This window comes from Mustela putorius, unplaced genomic scaffold (genome assembly GCF_011764305.1).
Source record: "Mustela putorius furo isolate JIRA1106 unplaced genomic scaffold, ASM1176430v1.1 tig00003923_pilon_pilon_pilon, whole genome shotgun sequence".
Taxonomy (NCBI): Eukaryota; Metazoa; Chordata; class Mammalia; order Carnivora; family Mustelidae; genus Mustela; species Mustela putorius.
In genome coordinates this window covers 3,061,761-3,070,039 of record NW_025422068.1, presented here as the reverse complement: position 1 = coordinate 3,070,039, position 8,279 = coordinate 3,061,761, and positions in this window count along the sequence as shown.

Genomic DNA, 8,279 nt, shown 5'->3' with positions numbered 1-8,279 from the left:
TCCAATGGAAATACAGAATTTTAGGACTATTCTTCGTAAATGTAACCAGAAAGGATTAGGTGGCTCCTGGGTAGGCCCAAGACTATGTTCTCTTTAGGGAAATCACTTGAGGAAGCATTGGCCACATTCATACAAAGGGGCAGGAAGCTTTTGACCACAGAGTTACACCAACATGCAAATGATACAAGATGCAAACTGTGCCTCTGGGCTTTCTGACCGTGAGAACTTTTATATGCATGAAGGAGAAACCATATACAAAACTAAAACTGTCACCTTGGGGGGATGCCTTCCCTTTGGGATATGAAGCTCTTAATTTTCTAAAATTACCCTGTCCCTTGGATGGCTATTATATGCTGAAGAAAATTAGAGAATTCTTTTTGGCTGATTGGTTGCCTTCTCAGACTGTCCCGAAACAGTGAAATTATTTTTTAGAAGGATGATATAATCTCAGACACTGACTAAAAAAAAAAAAAAAGTTTCTCAGCTCCTCATATGTCTACTGTATGTATGTCTTATTCTTCTCATTATATTTTTTAGAAATAGTGACTTAGCTTTCCCCGTGTCATTTTTGTAAACAAAAGGATTTTTAAATCTTTTTAATGAAATACGTGCTTGCTGCTACTAGATGTCTAGAGAAAAACCAAAGCAATGTATCTTCCCTGTGGAGCTCTGGTGAGGATTCTTTTATGTTTATAGTGTTCTTTTTAACAAATGAAGCTTTGGGGTGAAAGTCCGTTCAGCAACACCTGTGGGAAATAAATGATAAGCGACAAACCATAATCAGAAATGCGATCAGGAAACAGGATCGCTTCTAACTTAGAGCTTGTTTTTAACCTTGTAGGACATAAACTGATCCCAGAAAGCTGGAGACCCATGTCTATATGTAGTTTATCTAACTAGACCGAAGTACCTCTTCCCCATAGCAGGCCAGCCCAGGTCTCTATAATTTGGAGTAGTGGAAGAACAGCTTCATTATATTTAAACAGTGAGCGTCTGGGTAAGAGATTAAGATGTTGGCAAGCAGAATGTGAGTGGGGAACCTGCTTCTCCCTGAGCCTGTAGCTCCCCCTGCTTGTGTTCTTTCTCTCTCTGAAAAATAAATAAATCTTTAAAACCTTTAAAAAAAAAATGCTGAATCACTGGGTCGTGCACCTGAAACTAGGGTTAAGTTGTATGTCAGCTCTACTCAAATACAACATATAAAAATCCAAAAAATAAAAATAAAAATAAGCAAAGAACTTGAATAGAACATTTCTCCAGAGAAGATATGAAATGCCAATAAACGTGAAGGGATAGTGAGCATCATTAGTCATGAGGGAAATACAAATCAAAACCACAATGAGATACCTTTTCACACCCAGGAGGATGTGGAGAAACTGAAACCCTTACTCATTTCACTGGTGGAAACATAAGGTCTTGTAGCCTCTGTGGAAAAATGTATCAGTTCCCCAACAAGTTAAATGGCAACTTATCACACGAGCCCCACCATTTGACTCCTAGGTATATACGCAGAAGATCCAAAAACCTACGTTCACACAGAAACTTGTGCATGAATATTTCTAGCAACGTTATTTAGTCCGAAGGAGAAGATGAATGGACAAACAGAACAGGGTATATCCATGCAGTGGACTATTATCCCACCATAAAAAGGAAGAGGCAACTGATACATGTTACCGTGGGGTGAAACTTGAAAACAGAAAGCCAAATGAAAGAAGCAAGACCTCAAAGGCCACATCCTGCGTGATTTATATGAACTGTTCAGGGAGTGACAGAAAGCAGACTGGTTTTCCGGGGGCAGGGAAAGGAGGGATGAGAAGTGGTGACCAATCGGTGTAGGTGCTCTTTTTGGGGCCATGAAAACGTTCCGGAAATAATGGGAACAGCCACACATTCTCGTGACTATACTAAAAAACCTGTGAATTGCACACTTTAAAGGGTACGTTTGACAGCGTATGAATTATCTATCCATAAAACCCCATTTACATCTCAATAAAAAAAATAGAATGATGAACAAAGTGAAAAGCCCTCTCTTTGACCAGATAAATAAGATCGACAAACTTTTCTCCAAAGTGATGAGGAAAAAGATGAAATCAAATATCCTACAGAATGAGAATGGCCCGCTAATATACAACAGGAATATAAAAAAAATAATTAAAACATTACCTTCTCATCTCATAATAGCGTGAACTTGGTAATACTGGGCTTGATGATATATCCTGCCCTTCTCAAATGGCTGTGGCCTCAAGTGTTTATCTTTCCTGGGAGGGCCACTGTTGGGGAGTGAGACCAGGGAGGGGGCCTCTGTAGGCCACCACTGAAGGGCCTTCAAAGGGAGCAGGAGACTCTTTAGCCCAAATCTGTAGCACTGGACAACCAGGGAAACTTCTGGAACACCTGCCGGTGGTCTGGAAGCTTTGGCCAGCCTCGAGTCCCAGATTTATTCTGATACGTACTTTAGCCAGAGCAGGCAAGAGCCACTAGATGGCATCACATTGCAGCAAGCTGGATAAATAGGAACTTCTGTGACTGGGAACCTTTGGCCCCTCCCTGGAGGCTCAGGTTTACCCTGGATGTTTTTTTCCCCCCAGCGCAATTCAACAGCTCTTCATTGACACAACTGATTTCTTTTGTTTGTGTGCACTCCACTTATCCAATTACGGGATTTGCTCTCCTCTATGCAAACAAAGTTAAAGCAGATGAAATGGATATGTTCCTTGAAAATGGAAAACAAACCAGCACACCTACAGGAAACGTGAATAAAAACCATGAAGGTTACATCAGCCTCCGCTCCCTGGAACCCCAGGCTCAGATTGTTTTGACAGGTACATACTACCAAACTTTCAAAAAAAAAAAAAACCACAGTTGCTTCTTCACTCACATTAGACGTTGCAGACGATGGAAGGGAGTGAAAACTGCCCAGCTCATTTTATGGATCTAGGCTAATGACGAGGCCCCCTGGGTGTATTCCTCTCAGGGACGGGTGGTTTCCTCAATATACCGGATGGATTTTGGGAGCCTGAGTGATGCCCACTGCGCCCGAAGATGTCCCACAGAGGACCTAGGTCCTTCCTTTGTCCCTTCTTTCCCACGATGTCCCCAGCAGACCAGACCTCTGTGTGCTCCAGACTGGAGACCCTGAGGGCAAGTGGGGACCCCTGGATCACAGGGAAGCACACCTGGGAAGGTGAGCCTGGGTGATGGAAAGAGGCACCCGGACGCTGGGAACTCCCAAATATCAGAACTGGCATTGACCATAGAGCCCACGGTTTCCAGGACAAGGCACCATCGCACATCTCTGACCAGGCTGAAGGAAAGTCCTCTTCCCTGAGGTGAGGTGGTAACTGCCTATCAGTCACTCCCTCCTGGGACAGCTGGGCCACAAGTCCTTCCAGGGACTGAGCTGAAATCCACTTCTCCGCGGGCTTCCCTGAGAACCTGATCTGCTTGAGGTGCTAAACTGAGAAGGCGAACAGCAACCAGCGGGGGAGAGATGGAGACCTCAGATCTGGGGTGCAGAGGTAACCAGGTGTCCCAACCGGTTCTGGAAAACACATCACAAGAGATCTACCCTTGGAACAATTTTTAAGTGTACTGTAGAATATTGTGAGCTACATGCACAACGTTGTCCTTCAGATCTCCAGAAGTGTTTCATAGTAAGCCAGTCATGAAAGCCAATCATGAAAGAGAAGCATAAGGGTGGGGGTACCGTTCCTGGGCAGATGTTAAGACATATGATGTTAAGGTATGCCTGGGTGGCACAGTTGGTTGGACGACTGCCTTCGGCTCAGGTCATGATCCCGGAGTCCCGGGATCGAGTCCCACATCGGGCTCCCAACTGCATGGGGAGTCTGCTTCTCCCTCTGACCTTCTCCTCGCTCATGCTCTCTCTCACTGTCTCTCTCTCTCAAATAAATAAATAAAATCTTAAAAAAAAAATTTCAATTAAAAAAAATAAAAAAGACATATGATGTTAAGACACACTATGAAGTTATAGTAATAAGACCAGCTTGGTACCACTGCAAGGACAGACCAGTAGGCTAATGCAACAGGATAAAGAGCTTAAAACAGACTCCTATACAGACCTGAAAGTGATATAATATGGAGGTGACATCACAAGTCAGTGGGGGAAAGGAAGGACCATCTAGTAGATGCTCCTGGAAAAACAGGCTCATTAGAAGGAGAAAAAGAACACTGACTTTATCATAACATCACACACTGGGGTAGGTTCCTGATGAATTAAAATTTAAATAGGAAAGCTGAAATGATACAGTGATAGGAAGAAAATGGAGGAGAATTTGTTGTGACTATAAAATAAGGAAGGATTTATTAAGTAAAACTTTGGATGTAAAATCCATACCAAAAAAAGCAAAGGAGCTTTTCATGACATCTGGTAAACATTATTACAAAGATTAGAATGTTAACAAACTGTAAATTAAGTGGCAAAGGCCAACAAGGCACTGGTATCCAGAACACACAGAAAACTCCTGCAAATTAACAAGCAAAAGGCAAAAACTATAGTGGAAAATGGCAAAGTAGACGAAAGGAAATACACAGAATACAGGCAAAGAAAAGAATATGTATCATTGCCTTTGGAGAGGGAGAGAAATACTAGCGGGATTTAAAAATATATACATGCGAATAAACCAATAAAGGAGTTAATGAGCAAATAAGTAAGCGAGGAGCCTTTCCAGAACAGTGAACCGAGTCCCACCAACTGAGAAGTAGGATGACCTGAGTCTTCTCCTGCGGAGACCCAAAAACAAAAGAAAAAGCCGCTGAAGAAGATACCTGTCTCCTTTAAGCTTCAAGTCCACTCCCCCTGCCTGGTTTTAGCCCTTGAAACCATGTAAACACCTTCCCTTTAAGACTTTATTTATTTATTTGACACAGAGAGATCACAAGTAGACAGAGAGGCAGGCAGAGAGAGAGGAGGAAGCAGGCTCCCCGCTGAGCAGAGAGCCCGATGCGGGACTCAATCCCAGGACCCTGAGATCATGACCTGAGCCGAAGGCAGAGTCTTTAACCCACTGAGCCACCCAGGCGCCCAAAACACCTTCCCCTTAGATCACCGGGGACCTCAGAGGCTGGCTTGATCCTTCCTGGAAGGGACAAATTTAGAATACCCGGCCCAGAGCCTCAACTCAAATGTGAGTTTCCTCTCGCCGTTTTAACGTCCTTTTCAGTAGCTTTTCTGCCAGTAGTTCTTTATTGAAGACATTGAAAAATCTATCACCCTAGGGTTCACATTCTACGGTTTTCTGGATCTCTTTTGAAGAGTGGTCCCTGTAGTCCTCAGCTACAGGCGTATCTCACGAGGGCCCTCTCTGCTTTGCCCTCTGTGAATGCAGCTGGGAGAGCATGGACAGTACGGACAGCCATATCACGCCTGGTGACTCAGCTCGAGGTACCGTCCCCCAACCCTCCATGCCCACGCTGGAGGTCCCTCACGGCACTCCTGCTGCCAAAGCCCGCTTTCCCCCATCCTCTCTCTTTGTCTGTGTTTCTTAACCCTACATAAAATAAAAGACAGGATGCAGATACCTGTTCGATTTCATTCATTCTCTTTAATTTGCCCTCAGCTTGTCAATTGTGCTATCAAAGAATTCCTCTGGGTTTGCACCTTTCCCAGATTCAATGGATGGGTTATGTGGATTTCCGTGGCCCTCGTGGGCAGAGCGAGGAGAAACTGGGGGCTGTTGCAGAAAGGTAGGTGGACCCTCCCTCCACATAAGGAAAGCCTTTAAACTTCAGAATGGTGTCAACGTGGAATGGAATTCTGTGGAAGGTCTGAATTCTTCGCCTTTGGAGATGTGTCAAATGTGGCTGCTTGATCAAGGTGGGGACGCTGGAGTTGAGGCACAGTGGACTTGCCTGTCACACTGGTCTCTTCTGGGGGTTGTTTGCCCCTCCCCCTTCCCCCCACCAGGGCTTTCCTCTTTCCCCCAGAGAGTCTTAATTAATTGGTTTGGTGTGGGAGCAGACATCAGGTTTTTCCCTTAAAGCTCCCTGGATGATTCCAACTTAGCCCCATAGCTGAGAGCATCTTTTGTATGTGAAAAAAAAAAAAAAAAAAAAAAAGAAAGCTCTTATTAGGGAATTGTGGACTGACAATAGAAGGTTCTTCCTTTCATCTCTGACACGCTTATTTTCATTTCCTGTTTGGTCTAAAGATGGTGATCAAGTGCTTGCTGCTGCCGACCTGCTCTCCCTCACCTGTTTTTTTTCATCGAGGTTGTGTCCCATGTCCACCTGGACCTGGCTTTTTTTGGTTTTGTTTTAAGATTTATTTATTTATTTGACAGAGATCACAAGTAGGCAGAGAGACAGGCAGAGAGAGAGAGGGGGGAAGCAGGCTCCCTCCTGAGCAGAGAGCCTGATGTGGGGCTCGAACCCAGGACCCTGGGATCATGACCTGAGCCGAAGACAGAGGCTTAACCCACTGAGCCACCCAGGTGCTCCTGGAGCCAGCTTTGTGGCAGGAGGGAGGCTGCTGCTCCTGAGGACGTTCGGACTCTGAGCGATGGATATCATGGCAGTGTCTCTGGAGGAACAATTTTCTGTGCAACTGGCTATTTAAATAGCAGCACGAGATGGAAGAAAACATGTTTCACAGGAAAAAGGCCATCGATAGTAGTTTTAAGTGTACGTTGTCTTTTTTGGGGTCCATGTGTGTAATTGGTTTAGAAAATCCCGGGGCACCTGGGTGGCTCAGTGGGTTAAAGCCTCTGCCTTCAGGTCGGGTCATGATCCCAGGGTGCTGGGATCAAGCCCCACATCAGGCTCTCTGTTCAGCGGGGAGTCTGCTTCCCCCCCTCCCCTCTCTCTGCCTGCCTCTCTGCCTACCTGTGATCTCTGTCTGTCAAATAAATAAATAAATAAATCTTAAAAAAAAATAGAAAATCACAAATTTATGTTATCTTGGGCCATCGGAAAGACATTGAGACCTGCTGACGAGGGCGTGCATCTCGAGGTGCTTGTTAATTACCTGTGTTCTCCTTTGGGAGCAGAAGGGGGCGGGGGCAGAGAGAGAGAGAGAGAGATCAGCCGCAGAACCCCAGCTTGTAATGGGAGTAACTCCCGCAAGTCCCCTCATGAGAGTCTGCCACCTGTTTTTCTGCAGTGAACTTAGCATGAAACCTCACTTCTCAGGGGCTTCTTCCCCTCTGTCCTTTCAGACTCGCTGCCTGTTCTTTGTTTTTAGCTTTCCTGAGGGCAGCTGAGTAGGCTGGCTTTGCTGTGATTCGGTGCCATTTTGTAGACTTAATTCTTCTATCTCCTTCTTCTTTTCGGGAAAAAGACCAGGGCTTGACATTATAACAGGCTTCCTTAAATACCCGGGAGAGGGTCAAGTTCACTAAAATATAATCAGTAGCTTGTAGGTGAGTCGCAACAATTCTTCCTCTAAGACCTTAACCTTCCAACCATTAAAATGTTAAATATAAACAAGATAGACACTTCCACTGCCTTAAATAAATGCTTTCCTTTAAAAAACTCATTCTCGGGTAAAATTACCCAGCTACTTCCGTGAATCTTGCTCCTGAACCTGACAACTGGCCTTATCTCTTCCTACATTCTTGTGTTGAGTGTTGTGGGTACATGGGAGTAAAATTTCTAAGGCATGAAGAAAATCCTGTGACTTCACTGATGAGCTCTCCTGTTTTTGCTGGCTTGGTCTATTGAGCTACAGCTGAAAAGTGACCTGCCTCCTCTCAGCCACCACATGGGCCTCCTGGAGCCCTTGTGACTGTGTCGTGTGTGGCGGAACTTTGGATGAGAGGGGGAGAAGCTGAGGGAGGCAAACCGGTTGCTACCCATTCATGGAATCAAACCCTGTCTTTCTAAGAGAGCAAAACGCCGTATTTGTGTTAATAAGTATTGTCTTCAATTCGTAATATTTGGGGGAGAGACATAAAAATGAGGCTCACGGGGAACAAAATGAGCTAGGCTTCAGCTGTGCGCTCCTCTGTACTGTGGGGTGACCAGTTGTACCCAGAAGCTTCTAGAAAACCAAACACAGTCACCTTGGTGGGGTGGGTGAGGAATGTTAGTTTTGGTCTTGCTCTAGTTGATACCCAAAGCTTTTGTTTTGGAAGTCTGGTCCCCAGAAGGGCTAGAGATGGATCAGAAAGTTCTCCTTAGCAGTTCTGGACTCCCTTAGGAATCAGGAGTCAATGCCCCATGGCCTGGGGGTTATTGACAGTGTTGGCGTGACCCGTGTGACAAATACAGCACCTCCAGCATCTCAGTCTTGTACCCACCATGCTTCCAGCCAAATGTGG